The following is a 15910-nucleotide window of genomic DNA, read 5'->3' as shown; positions in this document are numbered from 1 at the left end:
TGGAACTTTCTGGAATTCTCTTGTAGTATGTTTGAACCCCTGATCATGGAGCACCGACTGTAGTTTTGAATCAGTGTTTGGGTGGTGAGTTTGCTATCGCCTGGTTGACCTCATAGTTATTCTGATGTTAGCCCAGCACGTAGGACGTGCCTGGGACGTAAACACTGGCCACTCTGTAAACACCTGCTGCCTGATTGAAAAAATGAAATCTTGAGCTGTTTGCTCTGCTGCCGACCAACTGGGTGGCTGCGGGCTGCTCTCCTCTCCCAGCCTGTTTCCCCGTCCCCAAGGAGATGGGTCCCTTCCACTTGTCCCAAGCCACCAGCTCAGTTACAGTCAGAGCCACTCAGAGAAAGTCGCTGTGTGTTTTTTTTCAATATTAACCTTCAAAGCAGACGAATCTGGGCAGCAGAGTCCCTTCCCTTCCCTGTCCTCCAGCCCCAGCCCAGGTGGGACCCACCAGCCTTAAAGGGCCAGCTCTGCAGTTCCTAGAAAGAGGATTCTGAAGTCAAGGGCGGATTTGCTGTCCTGGCAAGACACTTGGTTTTATCCTCTGGGAACGGCTGGGGGTTCTGGGTCCCCCCAAGAAGAAGGCTCCCCTCACGATGGGAGTGGCAGCCTGAATGCCCCGCACCTGAAAGGTTAGAATTCTTGCCACCTGTCCATTCCCATACCAGCCTGACCCGCAACAGGCCCAGTGGGAAATGGGGCCCTCACCAAACAGACCCCGCCCCCAGAAAATACCACAGCACCAAAGGCTGCTCCCCGGCATTGTTTCATGTGACTCCAGGCTTAGATTTAGTCACGGTTCCCCCAGAGGCCACTGCCATGGGCGTTGGGGACAGAAATTCTTAAAGGTGCTGCTGTGATGGGCAGGGAGGGCCCGCACTTTCTGTAGGTCACGTGGTTCTGCCAGTGTTAATGAGGACCCGTTGAGTGCCCGCTGGAGATGGACTCCCAGGCTAAGCAGTCACAGAGCCATCCCCTAGATGAGGACACCACTCTGGGGAGTCCAGATGTGGTGGGGGTTTGCCCGGAGTTGACGTGGCCTGACTGGACCCGCGTGGTCCAGAGTGCCCTTCTCTGCACAGCTCGGGGTCTGTGTTGGCCCAAAGAGGCACATGCAGGAGAGGCCAGGGGTGGATGTGAACAGCAGCCACCCAGTCTGAGGCCGTCTTCAACAATGGCAGTGGCAGCTCGTGGGTGCCCATGAGCCCTTGCCAGCTTGTGTTCGGCTCTTCTCCCCAGGGTGCTTGGGCAGACCTGGGAGGCAGAAGGTCCCTGGACATCCCTCCAATAGCTCTTCCTCTGAAATCCCCTCGGTCTCCCAGGTCAAATGGCGGGTGTCTCCGTGCACTCCCACGTCCTGTTCCAACCTCCTCCTCCCACACCCCGCAAGATCGGATTCCATCAACACGTTCTGTGCCCACATCCCCCAGGGGCCCCTTCTTCAGTGGGACCCCAGTGGTACCTTGCCCAAGGCACAGCTCCTCCAAGGTGGACCGTCCACTCACAACCGGTCTGTGGGAGCAATGAGCCTGTGTCCTTGTTCTAGCTGTGTCTGGAGCAGCCGGGGGCTGAGCGCTGGGGTAGGTAGCAGAGGACCCGAACAAGGAGAAGCCCGCACTGCCCTCAGGGAACTTTCTTCTATTAGAAATAGAAATGAACAGATGCTTGGGAACATGCCCAGGCCAGGGTCGTTCCCAGCAGAACAAGGTCAGCGTCCAGTTGGCCCCTTGGTGTCTGCAGGTTCCACCTCCACGATCAAGAGGTGGGGCCTAGTGAGGGGTCTTCAGGCCTTGGGGGTTTTCCCTGACTTGGTTTTAGGGGATTGTGGGGCTGTGGTCCCTTTCCCCCTGGGTCTTTTGCTTTCTGATCAAGAGGTGAACGTTTTTGCTCCACTAAGTTCTTCTTATCATGATGGGCTGCTGCAGGCCTAAAACAACGGGCCCCCCAATGATGAACTGTGAGACCACCCGAACTGTGAACCAAGATAAACCTTTTTTCTTTCTAGGTTGAGTGTCTCAGGCATTTGGTTGCAGCAATGGAAAGCTGACTCTCACAGTGTCCACCTACCTGATGAATAGATAAAGAAAGGGTGCTCTCTATATACAATGGAATATTTTTTATTTTATTTTATTTTGGCCATAAAAGATTTGCAGCAACACTGACGGGTCCAGAGAACACTATGTTAACTGAGAGAAGGCAACAGAGACAGGTGCCACACATTGTCACATGTGGAAGCTAAAAAAGCAGATCTCGTAGAAGTGGCAAGTGGGATAGTGGAGACCAGAGGCTGGACAGTGGGGCAGAGGGAATGGACAGAGGATGGTCACCCGGTGCAGGGGACCAGCTGGATAGGAGGAATGACATCTGCCCCATAGCACGGTAGGCAGCCTACAGTTGACCACAGTGAACTGCATATTTCAAAGTAGCCAGTAGAGAGGGTTCTAAATGTTCCCAAAGCAAACAAATGACGATGTCTGAGGCGATAGATAGGCCAGGTGCCCAGATGGGATCAGCACGTATGGTGCACACGTATCAGGGCAACCCCGAACCCCGTCCACGTGCATGACCGTGTTAACTGAAAATAGCCGATGAGAGAGATGCAGCAAGACCCACCCAGGCAACTGCTGCCCCGGATGGGACCTTCTTGTTTCTGAAAAGAAGCCAGACGTGAACCTGGGGTGTGACGGAGCCTGGTCTGGGGTGTCGGAAGCTGACAGTTTGCCTCTGGCGGCTGCAGAAAAGCTGCCGGTGCTGTTGGCTGCGCTCTCGGCCCTGCTGGGCCATCTTCCCCCTGCTGCCTCCCGGGCCTTCTAGAACCCAAGGAAGGTGCGGGCACCTTGCCAGCTTCTGGAGCCCCACGAGGCCCTGGGCACCCTTTTGGCAGCCAAGAATGAGTCTGGGTTTGGGCAGATGTCAGCAATTCCCCAACACCTCACCTCTACCCCCAGCCCCCACTGGAGAGAGGGGCTGGGGCCAGAGCCAGTGCTGTTCTCCAGGGAAGAAGCAAGACACCCACCGTCCACCCTGGACAGGGCGCTGCCTGCCCTAGAAGCCCCTTCTCACCACTCAGTGCAGCCACGGCGGGCCCAGAGCCTGTCCTTCCCCCCTCCATGCCTGCAGCCCTCCTCGCTGCGCCCCAGTGCCTTAGATCCATCTCCCACACTTCCCAGATGCAGATGAGGCCCTCTGTGTGCAGGGAACCCTGGGAGGGTGATGGCAGTGCCTGTCCCCTGCAGCTCCCAGAGTCAAATCCAAGAATCCCAGACCTAAGGTGCAAACTCTGCTGAGCATGGGGAGGAAGGGAATCGGGCGCCCTGAGGTGGGGGGCGGGAGCGGGGGTTGCCAGGGAAGTGGGCTGGAGCTGGGCCTGGGGAGCACTCTAAGCGGGGAGCCCCGAGATCTGATCTGATTGCAGAACTGCAGGCCACGTGGGCTGCTCTGCGGGAACAGATGGGTGGGGGTGGAGATGGGCTCAGCCTGGTGGGTGCAGGGATGGTTGGAGGCTGTGACAGGGGTCCAGGAGGAGGCGGCAGGTGCTGAGGGAAGGTAGTGGCAGCAAAGGTGGGTGGGGACGTGGGTGGCTCTGGGCTATATTTAGGAGGAGCTGGTGGCAGTTTGGACCAGTGAGTGGGCAGGTGCCAGGGCACCTCCTGCCTCTGCAGCTTGTGCGGCTGGGTGACTGGCAAGGCCTCTGCTGCCAGGGGAATCCTGGAGGGAGGCGGGCTCTGGAGCCATGGCCAGCACCCCCATCTCCCAAGCGCTTCTCCAAGTCTCGTCCTCTGCAGGGAAGCTATACTGCTCTGCTTTATAGCCAAACGCTGTCCATGAGCCAGGCTAGGTCAAGTCCCCTTCCTGGGTCACTTGGCTGTGCCTCACTTTGCACATGGCCTGGTTATATGGGACCTGAAGCAGCATTTTGATGGGGAGGATGAGGGTGATGAAGCTCACAGCAGGTTGAGAGTGGCCTTGGCGTATGGGAACAAAAGGACAGCAGGAATACGGGGTGTGTGTGCGTGAGTGTGTGTGTGTGTGTGTGTGTGTGCATGTGCGTGTGCGAGATAGGGTGTATAAGTGCCCTGGGAACTGAGTGTGTGTGAGGGCTGTATGATGGCTCACAGGTGTGGAAGAGCACTTGTGAGAGTGAGTGTGAGTGTGAGTGAGCATGACGGGAGGTGTGTAGGTGTGTGCGCAGGTGGGTGTGCATGGATCTGGCCCAGGCGGCGGGTGTGCTGTGGTGGTCAGGCCTGAGCCTGGGCTCTTCCACGCAGTGCCCGTGACCTGGGTGAGCAAGGCGGCTCTCCAGAGCCAAGGCGGCCACTGCAGGGAGCTGCTCAGCCCTGTCCTGGGCGGGTTGGAGGAGTGCAGAGGGCTGGCTGTGGAGGCACTCTCAGGAGCAGTAGCCCGTGTCCCCATGCCGCGAGTGCACCTTGACCCAGAGCCCAGGGCTTGCCTCCTGGTCACTCCTGTGCACAGGCCCCCACTCACTGCATTGACCGATGTGTTTATATGTGTAAGGTCCTCTTTGCCATAACTCCGAAAGGGCTGGAGTGTGGTTCCACTAAGGTCACCATCATCTCCCGGGCACCCAGCGGGAACTGGAAGAGCTGGTGTGCTGCAGGCTGGACACCTGTCTTTGACCACCCCCACCCCCTCTGCTCCCAACCCCTCTGCTCCTACCCCCACTGGCAGGGCTGATCCTCACTCTGAGCCTGGATCTGGACTGATTGACCTCTCTGGGTGGGACAAAACTAGTAGCCAGAACCTAGAAGAGAATTAAAATGACCCAGACAGGTCTGAGGTCCCCTGAGACTGTATGGTACATCTTACGTCAGTGAAATCGCTGGTGTTTATTTAACTGACGGCTGCTGTCCCGCTTCACAACTCTGAGTACACTTGAGAAATCACACTCTCCATGTTTAGTTTTGTATCCTGAGGTTCATTTTTAATTTTTGTTACTTTTAAGATCTCATTCTTTGTTTTAAGCCTCCTGAATGAAGGCTGATAGATTTTATTCTGCCCAAATGGCCACATTCTCTAATTTGGTCCGCACTATAGACCTTTCAACTCTTAGATGTTAAGGGAAGGTGCCGTTTTGCCTGGTGAACTTTTAAAATCATCAAAGAATTTGTTCCTCCTTGTGAGTCCCACCACATAAAACAAACCCAGGAAAACTCTGCGGCCTCTCAGAAAGTCCCAAATGGGCCCCTGCCTGTGAAGTACATGAGGGTATGCGCTCCATGGAGTAGAGGTGCTTCCCGTCCGTCATCTTAAGGGGCGGAGGCTGAAGATATTAATATGGAAAACGAGGCAGCTTGCCTACCCCCTCATTCTTCTGCAGAGAAACCGTTCTCTTACGCAAGAGAAATGCAAGTTCGCCTGCAGCAAGTCAGTCACATGATGAGAAATCTGTTGGCAAGAGAAGGCAGCTCCCTTCCCCACTGAGGAGCCGTGTTGAGGGAGAGGAGGAGAGGAAGCTTTTGGTTGGGGGACAGAGAAGAGACTGAGGCATGTGACAAGCACGATGCTTAGAAATGAATCCAATTAAAAAACATGACCCCACAGGACTCTCGGGCGAGGGCCGGGGGCTGTCCTGGTCCATTCCTCGGTTCCAGTGACTGGCTCGGTTACTCCGGAGACCATTAGGGTCCGGGGAATGAGATCCATGTTCTCGTTACTGATAGACAGAAATGCATGTGTGGGCCTTTGTCTTTTAAACAGGAGCTTCTAGGACTGGTTGTTAAAAAATTGGCCTCCCGCAAGGCGGAGCGGCAGAGGTTAGGTGGGCTGGCCTGCTTCTGTGGGCACTGGCCCCAACGGGGTGTTTTTCCTTTCAATTTCCTTGCTCTGCTTGGGGACGAGTTTCACGGCCTGGGTAGGCCATCAGATCTCAAGCCGGGACTCAGGTGCCCTTTGGCAGACACTGCTGAAGTCAGCAGGGAGCCTGCAGGCTACGGAAGTGGGGCCCCATCGCAGCCTCTCCCAGGGTGGCCAGGGGAGCGCTTGTCTTTGTTCAGAAAAGGGAAACCTAAGTTTCACCCCTGGAGGGCGGGCCACGTGGGACTCCAGAGCCAGGTCAGGCTGCCTTTCTATAAAGGCTGGAAGTGCCTGGCCTGGGCCTGGACAACTCGCCTGGCCCAGCTTGGGGGCAGCATCCCACAAGCAGGCTGGGCTCAGATGTGGTGCTCAGCCCCTGCCCGTGGCTCCAGGCCTGGGCATGCCGCTATCTCCCTGAAGAATGAGGACCCTGTGTTCCTGACCAGCCTGAATCACAGGGCTTGGGCCAGACATGTGACTTCCAAAGCTGCTGAGAACAAAATGCCAACCTGGTTTAGGGAGCCGGCTGGTGCTGTGGCTGGAACCTCCACTGGGGGCTGCCTGGAGATGCATCCAGGCCTGGTAGATCAGGTCCAAATGAACCTGGACAGAGGGGCTCGTCTCCTCACAGGGGCTGGAAAGGACAGGACTAAAGGAAGGAAAGGACATTGGAAGGAATGGCACTGTGGTGACTAGCAGGCTCAGTGATGCAAAGGAGAGGCTGGAGGGCTTCTCAGAGGAGGTGACATTCTAGGTGAGACCTGACGAGAAGACCTTTGAGAAGGGCAGGGGAAGGCTAGCAAACACAGAGTCCCGGGCTACGGCCAGCGTGCCTGGCTTTGGAATAGCCAGGAAGCCAGGGTGGCCGCAGCAGGGGGGCTGGGGGAGGTGAAGCTAGAGAGGCAGAGCCCATGGTGGGGAGGGGTGCGGTGAGCACGCCAAGCTTTCTGCAGTAGTTTTAGGGGGGGGTGGGCCGAGACAGCGGACCTGGTTTGTGTTTTAAGAGATCATTCTGCTCTCAGGACAGAGGATGGCTGTGAGGAGGCATAGGCAGGAAGCAGGGCTGTCCATCCAAAGGCTATGCAGGACTCCTGGAGGGGCATGAAACCATCTCATCTCTAAGGGTAGAGGGCACTGCTGCCCAATGAACCCTCTTCGTTGAGAAAATGTTGCTTGGGGCCTGCTTACTCTGGACGCAGGGAACCAGCTGGATGAGGCTCTCTGCACTATGGTTTGCTGACCAGGTCCCCAAGGCATCAGCCACGTGTGTGTGTGTGTGTGTGTGTGTGTGTGTGTGTGTGTGTGTGTGATTCCACGAGCACTGGCCCCTGCAGTACTTAGAGCAGTGTGTACAGCCAACTGCCGCAGTCACCAGGGCACCCGGGCTGGGTTGGGATGTGCAGCTGCTCAGCCACATCTGGAGTCCACAGTAAGTCTGTGCCCAGCCACCTGCTGAAGCCGTTGCAGGTGATCTAACCCTCCACAGACTTGGCCTGTGTATTCCATGGTGTCTCAAATTGGAGACCACTTCTGTGGATTCAACCAGTCGCAGACTGAAAATGCTGAGAAAGAGTCGTGAGTGCTCTGACAGGGGGACTTTTCCTTATCCTCTCCCCTCACAGTACAGGATGGCGACTGTTCCCATGCCACCCACACTGGATTGACACCCTAAGTCATCTACAGGTGACTTGATGTACATGGGAGAATGCCATGGGTCATATGCAGATCCTGTACCATTTTACAGAAGGGACATTTGGGAATATATCCTGGAACCTGGTCCTCCTGACAGGAACAAGGGGCAGCTGGACACCGTTTGAAGCGGGGGGAGGGGTCGTGCCCATTTTGCTGCGTGTGACGTCACATGCCACACAATCTTCCATTCGTTGCCATTCCTGACTTCATTCACCAATGCAGAAAAGGAAAGAAAAGAGAAATGTCGTGGGGAAGACTGAGCTGGTCATTCCCAGCTGCTCTGTGACTTTGAGCAAGCCAGCCTTGCGGGGCCTGGGCTCTCGTGTGTGGCGTGGTGATGGCAGGGTGTCTCCTCCCAGGGCCATCTGAGTAGTAAGTCAGATCTTGGATGCGCAGGCTTCATGGACTGTGTCTGGGCCATAGAACTTGCTCCCAGTCCTGGCTGCTCCTGGGGAGGTGGCCCTTCTTCACCATGTGGGGCTGCACACGGGAGGCCAGGCGTGAGTGGGAGAGGGGCGTGAGCTCAGCTCTGCAGAACCAGCTTCCAGCAGCCAGCTCCGAGGGCTGTGTCTGCAGTTTCACGGGTTAAACAAACGCACAGCCAGGACACCATCCACTGCACCATGCATGGCGCCCACATCAGTGCTGTAGGGTGCACTGTTGGGGTCTTGCAGGAAGAGAACGTCACTCAAGCGGTTCCTTTGGAGAGATTTCAATGAAGACACCACTGGCACAGTATGGAAACTCAGGAGAACCAAAGACTATGAGGTGCCAAGAGACCAGGGGGCTGGGTAGCAAGTGCTGGTCACCAATTCTTCCCATTCCAGAGCCTAGGTGCCTTTGCATGTGGCATTGCAGCCCTCTCTGTGGAGAGATAGAGGTGATTCCTGTGCTTCTTGAATCTGGCCTCGTTTGGTGACTTGCTTTGGCCAACGGGACTTGCCAGAACGGTGCTGTGAGGATTCCAGGCGAGGCTTCAGAGTCCTCTCGCCCCGCCTCGCCCTTCCTGGAGGGCAGCAAGACTTCCACCCAACAAAGAGTGAGGAGTGGGTCCAGGAGAAGGTAAGACCCGAGCCACAGTCAGCCCTCGGGCCAGTGTGTCCCCAGCTGCTGGATGCCTGTGGCACAGGTCATTCCAGCCAGTGGTGCCCAGGTAGTCCAGCAGCTGCGCTCTGCCAATCAGTGTTGTTGACCTCACTGTGTTTGGGGTGATCTGCTGCAAGCAATAGAATGTGTATAACGAAGGGCCTCAAGGCATCCAGAGTTACTGGACACCCGGTGCCTCAGGAAGGTGGGAACAGGGACCAAAGCAGCCCACTCACTGTCCTCCTCCCTGCTCCTTCTGGTTTCTCTTCAGGCCTCCCATTGGGCAAACCCAACAGAGCCAGAGGCCGAGTGACCCTGGGTGACGCAGTCCACAGGGGTCAACCTTCCGGCCTGAGGATGGGCCTGGGGGCATGTGCGCGGGGGTGGGGTGGGGGGGCACCAATGGGAAGTAACTCAGCTGCCAGGTGGAGGGCAGCAAGACTTCCACCCAAGAAGGAGTGGGGAGTGGGGCCAGTGTTGCTGTTGCCAGGAAGGCCTTCCCAGAGACCCTCAGGGAACCAGCCCAAATCAGGGAGTCCTTCCGACACGCGCTTTTAGGCGGCCTAGAGTAAACTTTGCTCATGGCGCTCAATTTCCACAGGGTGTCCCCAGCTGCCGGGTTGGAACCTGAGAGGTAGAGAGACCCTCACCTCGAGCTGAGCATGCTCAGGAACCTCCTCTGAGGTGGTGGCGTGAGCACCCCCAGCTCCCAGGGAGCCCCTTCTGCGCCTGCTGGCAGAGTCCTGCTCTGGGTGCTGCCAGCATCTCCGGCTTGCTGTGAGTCATGTGCCCTCTCCGCCCTTTTCACTTTGTACTCGCCAAGCAGGGACCCTTTGACACCAGCAGGTGGGGACAAGAGCGCCCACCTTCAGAGCAGGTCTGGCGTCCCACACACCCCTCCCTTCCTGCAGTGGGGCCATCCAGCCCGGCCTGACTGTTCTTCCTGCTAAGGGCCTGGTTTTCTCCACTGTCCATGCCAGGCTCATGGTCTCTCCAACGTCCCTCATGAAGTGGGGGAAGGAAAAGCAGACCCAGGGATTCACCTCCTGTCATGCTCACATCCCAGACCATTGTCGCCCCGAACTCTGCACCCAGACGTGGCATAATCCTCCTGGTGCCAGAAAGTCAGATGCACACCCAGCCAGTGACCTGCAGGGATAAAAGGAGACTGGCTCCGCCAAAGCTCTGCTCCCAGGCTTTCTCCTCTATCCCCACCATTGCGGCAGGAAAAGCGAACCCGACGTCCTGTCCTGTCCTCTCCGGCCATAATGAGTTGGTGACCACTTGAATGCAATCAGACAACGGGTAGACATAATCATTTTTTTTTTTTGCCCTTTTTGCTCTGGAAAGACGTAAACAGATTCCAGAGCTGACCAGCAGAGCGGGGCTCCTGCACCTGGACAAATTCCTGGTGGGAGAAGAAGCCGGAGGTGGGAGGAGAAGCCCACAGGAGGCTGGAGCAGGCTGGCGGCTTCAGGAGCGGGAGAGTTTATTTTAAAACCGGGAGGATGAATGAAGACAAAGTAACTTCTAGCTTTTCATGAAAGGGCCCCAAGAGGGAGGCCGCTGAAATGGCAGGTAGCAGAAGGGGACTGCAAGGAGGTGACATGTACGGGACTCTCACGTACAGGAGACTCCACCAGGACTGGTGGAGCTGGGCCCCAGGCTGGCTGTGCAGCTGCTCACCTGCCCAGTCTGACCCCTCTGGGGAGCAATGGAAGGGATGCAGAAAGAAAAGGGCCCGCTCCTGGGAGACGGATGCTGCAGGCAGGTGCAACCTGGCCTACCTGCTAGGTTCCTGCTCCAAGGCCTATAAAGAGACCCAGCCTGGAGGCTGCCTGTCCGTCACACGGGGACTGGCAGGGAGGAGACTGTTTCCTGTCCTTTTATCCTCCTAGGTGACGCGCCTATGGGAAGCTCTGTGCTTTTCCCATCTGTGGCTGGAGGATAGTGATGCTAACTGCATGGTGCTTTCAGGCCTTGGGACACAAGGGACAGGATTTCTTTCCCGTTAGAGATAGGGAAAGACTGGACGGCAGGGCTTCCCATGGGCACTTCATCTTCCTTCACTTGAGTAGATGTGGGCAGGGACAAGGGAGATGGAGAGAGGCAGCTTTGAGGCCACCAAAACAGGCCAAGAGGAGCACTCAGTCGGAGAAGGGCATTTGTCTAGTGACCTCTTCTCCAAGTTGCTAAGTCATCAGGGGCCTTTGTGCTGCAGGATGGGGAAGGAAGTGTTGGCCAGCCCGGCCGTCCTGCACCACGGGCGCTCTGCCCGCCGCTGGCCATCGCGCCTCCCTGACATCTGACTGATGTCTTCATTGCACTGGTAAATAGGCCATCTCCAGACCAAGGTGACTGTGACCTCTGGAGCTGCAGACCACACGGAATTCTCCCTGGGGACCCTGGCAAAGCACTTTCCCACGGGCGGGCGGGCGAGGGCTCTTGTTTCCCTCCCCACCACTCTGATTAGTGCTAGCAAAATAAATAAATAAATAAATAGCCCTCCAACAGAAGAGACGGCAGGCGAGCCGGACGGAGAAGGGGAAGTGAGGAAGGACCAGGGAACTGCCGGGAGGGGTGGGGGTCTCACTTGGAGTGCCTCTCTGCCGCAGGGTAGGCGCAGCTGCCCAGGAAACCACCAGAGGCTACGGGCTATTAATAGCTCGTGCACCAGGGGCCAAGCGCAGCGTTGCTGACATTTAGAAAAGATCTCCTGTGTGAAGTTGCTTGGAGGCTCCGGCTTTGCAAATGCAATTAAATATAGATTTCTCTGGGGTGAGGCAGGGAAGGGTGTGGGTGTGTTGTAAATCGTGCAGCCAAGCCGTTTAACTCTGGGGAGTTCAGCAAGCGCTTTCCAGCCCCTACTGTGTGTCCTGGGTAAGGTCCACCCGGAGCAAGCTCACCTGACCTTGAAGGAGCCCATTGTTCATTGCCGATGCCCATGTTGCTACTGCCTGCAGGGGCCAGACGGGCAGGTGTGAGGCACTAGGGAGTGGTGGAGATTGTGGGAGGGAGTGACGTGTGCATGGTCCAGGCACTGGGGTGCAACGCAGGCTCCACTGATGGTCACGATGCCCTGGTAATTGTCCAGTATTGCTGTGCCCAGTGGGTTTCAAGGAGAAGCCATATATTTGGAAGGTTGTGTATTCTTTTCTGTTTCCTTCTCTTTTTTTCTAAAACAGAGTGTGGGCCAAGAACCTCATGTCTGTATGCCTGCTGGGGCCTGGGAAGATCTTATAACAAGATACCTGAGAGCTAAACTAGGAGAAATCCTGAGGACCTGCGGGAACCCTGGGTGAGGCTCTTAACCCAGCCTGTGGGAGGCAGGGGGGTGCCTGGTGGAGGTGAACAGCCGGGCATCGGCTATGCTGGCGCAGTCCTGTCACGGCAAGCCTGGAATGTGACGTCAATCACAGCAGAAGGGCTGGGAGAGCCGTTCACAGCAGGCCTGGGAGACTCAGCCCACCGCCCAGCCTTGTAGCCAAGGTGGTCATCTGACCAGCTGCGTCTTCAGGGGGAGTAGGGCACCCATCTCCCCCCACCTCCCTTCCTCCTGCCGACAGCAAGGTTGTCATGAGCATAGAATTGGGGCTCATAATGGAGCCCCTCTGGCTTTGGTTTCTGTGAGATGGAGAGGATAGGTCTTCCCTCTGGGGAGGGCCTGAGGGTGAGGCTGGCCTCTGAGGATGGTGCCTGAGGATGGTGCCTGGCACGAGCATGTTGCGCCCTCGTCACTACTGCTCTGCTGACCATGTTATCTACTCTGCAGCCTGGGGGGTGAGGTGGGGGGTGTGCAGAGCAACATGACAGGGGCCATCTGGGAGACCTGCCGAGGAGCTCCGGTCAGCTGGGCTCTTCCTGGCCTGTGAGAAGCAGGCGAAGTGCCTCAGCCTGTCCCAGACCTCACGGCCTGTGAAGTCTGCAGTGACATGCATGGCTTTGTAGGTGGGCCCGTGGCCGCCCTGCCCTGCGAGCCCAGGTTCCTCTTGGGCCTACCTGGTCCGTCCACGTCAGTGTTGTCAGGGATGGGACCTCCCTCCAGCTCCACCAGTCAGGAGGACAGTGAGTCGCCCACGTAGAGCCGGGTGGGTTGAGCGGGGTCACAGGTGGTTTCCTGGGTGCCCGGCTGGAGCCAGGAATAGACAGTGGGCTCTGGGGCTTCAGCGCACAGCCCTCTTCTGTTCTGTGGAGCTCTCTTGGTCTCCTCCACCTTGCAGGGCAGGGACATCGTGGCCCCTCGACTGTGCCTGGTCCCATCTGGTGTCTTGCTGGCAGCTGGAGCTGGTCTGACCCCTGTGGCCGGCTTCACCAGGAGTTCACTTTTGCCTGAAGTGACCAAAATCTTCTGACGTCGTCAGAGGTAAAGATCACTTACTAATGACGACTCTCCGTGTGATTTCATGTTAAAGAGAATACGCAAACTCCCTTGTCGTTTAGTATCTGGCCATGAGAACATAGGCCAAGTGTCTTCCTGAGGCCTGGCTGGGCCTCTGGCTGGCTCAGCCTCTGGGGATAAAGAAACACTCCTTTCTGAGCTTCAGACTCTCAGTCCAACCTGCGATTGGCTGGGCTAGATTTGGGGATGACAAGTCATTTCATTGGAGTGGCCGGAGCACAATGTTAAGGAGGACTCAGAAGTTCGGTGGGAGGAAGTTCTGCGATCTATTCGTGATGTCTGAAGGGCGGGCTATGGGAGAGAGGTGGAGGGCATGCTTCTTGCTGACTGGGTAGAATCCTGAAGACCTTCCAGCTCTATCATTCTAGAGTTTTCCTTCTTTCTATGGTTTATGTCTAGAGTAAAAAATGTTCTTATTTGTGCATTTTACACAGACGTTCACATTGACATAATCGCGCAGTCATGGAGAATGATCTTGTTCAGTCCCCGGGCTTCCTCCTTCCTCCCCTCTTCCCTCCCCTCTTCACTCCCTGCCCCTCCCCCGCCCCTCCTCTCTTCCCTCCCTTCTTCCCTCCTCTCTTCCCTCCCCTGCCCCTCCCCCTCTAGTCTATGTCTTCCTTCTGTTCATTTATTGTTTCTTGATTGATGCTGTATAGACACACGCCTACATGTGCACAGAACACAGTGTGCACACACAGTGCTAATGAGCCCAGGGTCACTCTCTTGGAAGGACACTGGTCCCGTTGGATCAGAGTTGCACCTCGTGACTTCATCGAACCTGAACTGTCCCCTTCAAGGCCCCGTCCCCCACTGCAGTCATGTCAGGCCTGGGGCTTTGACATAGGAACTAGGTGGTGGGGTGGTGGGGGACCTATTTCCGTCCCCAGAGCCAGGCCGCTGGGGACTTGGTAGGCGGGTGAAATGAGGATAGTGACTCAGTGGGACAGAGGAGGCTATCTGGGGGCTCTGAGCAGCGGAGAGACTTGGGTGCTAAAACGATCCCGGCTGCTGTGTAGACAGCGTCAGTGGGTGGAGGCCAGGGCTGGATGGACAGGCTGGCTGTAGAAAAGGGGGAGGCGTGGCAGGTCACCGTGGGGTGGTGAGGGTCGGATCCAGATGTGTAGTGAAGATGGCATGGATGGGGTCAGGGTCAGGGGTGGGTGAAGGAGGCAGAGAGGACCCCGAGGATTGGCCTTCAGCAGCTGGTGAGGTGGAGCCATTCCCTGGGAGGGAGAAGGGAAAGGTGCGCTGGGTGCCAGTCAGTGGTGGTCTCCTGCCCCACACGCCGGGTGTGCACAGGGCCCTGGGCTTGATCCCCAGCAACACATGCACACCTGCACGTGCACACACACGTTATGGGCTCAGTTGTGTCCCCTCCTCCCCAAATTCATGCATGCAAGTTCCAGCCCCAGAGCCTCAGAAGGCTACTGCCCAGTCAAGGCTGGGGTCCCACAAGAGGAGGAGTCAGGACACAGACACCATAGGGAGAAGGTGGCCGTCCGCAAACCAGGAGAGGCACCAACACCTTGCGTTCCGTCCTCTCGCCTCCAGCCCCTGAGCAGACCTCTGCTGCTAGCCCGCAGCCTGCAGTCGTCCCATGGTGCCCGGCGGGAGGCCTGCGGGTCTTCCTATGGCACCTGACAACCGAGGGCCGGGTTCCTGTGTCCTGGGGGGGCCTTGAACCTACTTCTGACAGGAGCTGGCCCGTCCTGCGGGAGCACCCGCTGCTCGGGCCCCACCAAGAGCTCTATCACACTGTTTTGGAGTGTCCCCACCTGCCCTCGCTCGCTGTCGAGGCTGTGAGCTCCACCTTCAGGGAGGACTGCCTGGGTGGATAATACATGGTGGCCACAAGGCCTTGACCTTAACCCCATGTGCTCAACCCGCTTTGCCACGTGAAATAGTGTACCCACAAGTTCTGGGGTTAGGATGTGGACATCTTTTGACCCCCGTATCAGTCTTTCCCCTTTATGCCTGGTGTGTAGAACAGACTGAAGAACTAGTAAGTGCTCATTAAATTTGCTGAGTAAATGAACAGCTCCACTTATTGCATGGATACGGCTCAGATGTTCACACTCTTCCTGTGTTTTCTCATTTGCTCTTATGACACTGGGTGGTAGGTTTGACCCTCATTTTGTACAGAAACTAAGTCTCAGAGAGGTGGACTGACCTTCCCAGGACCATCAGCTAGTAGGTGGCAGGGCTGGGCTCCAAGCGCCATCTCTGCTGCTGTTTGTGGCAGGGAGAAGCCTCAGACCCGGGCAGGTCCCACAGGTATCTGGTTTACGTGTGCTGACATTCCCACGTCAGCACTTCTGTTCCAGAGGTGGATTAGAGGTGGCTTTTGGCCTCCCTGTCCAGGGGAAGACCCCTCGGCTTCTCGTGATACACTCGGTTCTGCCAACGGGACCGAGGAGTCTTGGCTGAGATGGGGACACGGCCCCCACCCAGGAGCCAGTGGCACTGTGTCCCCTGGGAGCTGCTAGGGCAGGTGCTCGGGTCCCAGGCACAGAATCTGGCTCTATTTCCCCCCCCCCCTTTTTGTGGTGCTGGGGATGGAACCCAGGTCCTTGCAGGTACCAAGGAGGGGTTCTGCCCCTGAGCTGCACCCCGCCCAGCCTGGACAAGCCCCACAGTGGTCTGGGCATATCAGTCTGTGAAAGTCCTGGTCCGAGGCACCCGCAGGTCCCCACTGGTGACCCGGGTGGGGGACAGGCCTGCTGCTCCAGAGAAGAGAAGCTGGAATTCCCGGGAAAGGTCAGTGGCCTCGAGGGTTCTTTGAAGTGCCTGCTTCATCTAAGTCAGAAATAGAAAGAAAACAAGAAATGGGCTGATGAGAGGGACTCAGATTCTTTTGGGCAGAAGAAGAAAAATAAACAGAAAAAAGAAAAAAAAATTCATCTGGTGTTT

At 56.8% G+C, this 15910-nt stretch overlaps 1 long non-coding RNA gene across 1 annotated transcript; it reads left to right on the top strand.

Annotated features, from left to right (window-relative positions):
• The first annotated feature begins 11304 nt into the window (after positions 1–11304).
• LOC308656629 lies at positions 11305–13554 on the top strand. The gene is made up of 3 exons (XR_014023767.1): positions 11305–11481; positions 11787–11899; positions 12822–13554. It is a non-coding gene; the product is annotated as an uncharacterized lncRNA (long non-coding RNA).
• The last annotated feature ends 2356 nt before the right edge of the window (positions 13555–15910 follow it).

This window comes from Spermophilus citellus (assembly GCF_964194105.1).
Source record: "Spermophilus citellus genome assembly, chromosome: 1".
Lineage (NCBI taxonomy): Eukaryota > Metazoa > Chordata > Mammalia > Rodentia > Sciuridae > Spermophilus > Spermophilus citellus.
This window is presented reverse-complemented; position numbering and strand designations above follow the sequence as displayed.